Source organism: Suricata suricatta, chromosome X, assembly GCF_006229205.1.
Source record: "Suricata suricatta isolate VVHF042 chromosome X, meerkat_22Aug2017_6uvM2_HiC, whole genome shotgun sequence".
Lineage (NCBI taxonomy): Eukaryota > Metazoa > Chordata > Mammalia > Carnivora > Herpestidae > Suricata > Suricata suricatta.
The window spans coordinates 7,128,228-7,130,386 of NC_043717.1; positions in this window are offsets into that span (position 1 = coordinate 7,128,228).

Here is a 2,159-nt window from a genome sequence, read left to right on the forward strand (position 1 = left end):
AAGCGGAGGGCTGCTGGAGGGAGGCGGGGGATGGGCTAGACGGAGGACGGGCATTGACGGCACCTGTTGTGATGAGCGCCGGTGTTGTGTGTAAGTAAGTGCTGAATCAGTAAAATCTACTCCTGAAGCCAATACTCCCAGAGATGTTAACTAGTTTACATTTAAAGAAAATCTCGGAAGAAAAAGAAAGATCCAGTAACTTAAGTCTAAATAAGCAAAGGAAAAGACCACGCAATATAAACGCATAAACCAAGTCAAAACATACTAACAAACTAAGAAGGTTTTGAAGGAGACTCACTAAAAAGATTTCCCTGAAACCGGAAGGGGTTGGGACAATATTCACAAACGACGTATGTTTATGTGTTTCTGGTTACAATATAACAGGTAATCATTTTATGATTCCCCGTTTCAACCAACTTTTAAAAATAGACGATTCAATATCAGTCGGGCAAAGTATTGCCTTAGAGCAGCATTTTGGATCTTGCTGCCTATCCCTCCCTCCAGTTCTCCCCCTTTTGTAGTTTCCCAGCATGAGGCTTCTCAAACTTTGTGTGGCTCAGAATACCCTGGAAGGCTTGTTAAAACAGATGGAGGGGGGCAGCCCCAGGGTTCCAAGTCAGGGAGGATTTGCATTCCTAACGTCGCTCCCTGGAGACTGGGCTGCTGCTGTGGGGTGGGGCAGGAGGGGGGCTGCGATCTCAGTGGCACTTTCCTCCTCCAGATCCGTGAAATCCTGCACACTCGTCACCTCCGCCTGACGCCCAGCGGAAGTCCCAAGTAGGAAAGCATGTTCAATATAAATGCCACTTGTCCAGTTTTGCGTGTTCCCGTCTCCTCCTCCAAGCCCTCCCGCTCCCCTCTGTTGTGAATGCCGCACCGTTTTGTGTCAGTAATGAAAATCTATCCTTTGATGGTTTTTTAAGTTTATTCTGAGAGAGACAAGAGTGCGGAGTGGGGGAGGGGCAGTGCGGGAGGGAGGCTCTCAAGCAGGCTCCAGGTGCTGCCTGCACGGAACCCCATGCAGGGCTCGGACTCAGGAGACCACCAGATCGGGGCCTGAGCCGAAATCAAGGCTCAAAAGTTTGGGGCGCCTGGGCGGCTCAGTCGGTTGAGTGTCCCACTTTGTTGGGGTCAGGTCATGATCTCATGAGCTCAGCGTCGGGGCTCCGTGCTGACACCTGAGAGCCTGGGGCCTGCTTCGGATTCGGTATCTCTCCTCCTTCCTTCTCTTTGCCCCCCCCATTTGTTCTCTCTCTCTCTCTCTCCCTCTTTCCCTCTCTCTCTCTCACAAATAAATATTTAAAAATATATGTTAAAAAGGTCAAATTGGGGCACCTGGGTGGGTTAGTTAAGCATCTGACTGGCTCAGGTTCACGAGTTCAACCCCTGCATTGGGCTCTGTGCTGACAGCTCAGATTCTGTTTCTCCCTCTCTCTCTGCTCCTCCCCTGCTTGCTCTCTCTCTCGCTCTCTCGCTCTCTCTCAAATAAATAAAACATAAAAAAAGGGAGTCTCACGCGCTCTCTCTCAAATAAATAAAACATAAAAAAAGGGAGCCACCCAGGTGCCTGGAAATCTGTCCTCTGAAAGTTCATCTTCTCACATGACTTGTGTAGGTGACGGCAGCAGGGCAAGTTAGCAATGGCGCATCTTCTGCTGTGAGCTTCTCCTGCATAAACCGTGGTCCCAAAGGGACAATGCTTTGTCTGGGTGACCTCTGCTACTTGAGTTCGCTTACCATACTCGCTTGCTAGGGCACAGAAAGCACCACACACTAATGGCTTAAACAGCAGAACGGCATACTCTGGGGGTCTGGAAGCTACCAGTAAGATCCGAGTGTAGACAGAACCAGGACCTGGGGGAAATGGGCACCAGGCCTCTCTACTGGCTTCTGGTAGTCCCATGGCCTGGGGCAGAACTCAGTCTTCACTTGGATGGGAGGCTGTGTCTGCATCCAAATTTCCCCTTTTTATTAGGACACCGGCCATACTGGGTTTGTGGCCATGCTAATAATGACCTCATCTGAAGTCGACCATTGGCAAAGACCCCATTTCCCAACAAGATCACATCCGCAGGTAATGTGACTTCCCCATCTTTTTGGTGGAGCCAGTTCAACCCCGAACATTCACATGTGCAGAACGGCAGTGAAAAACCTTACCC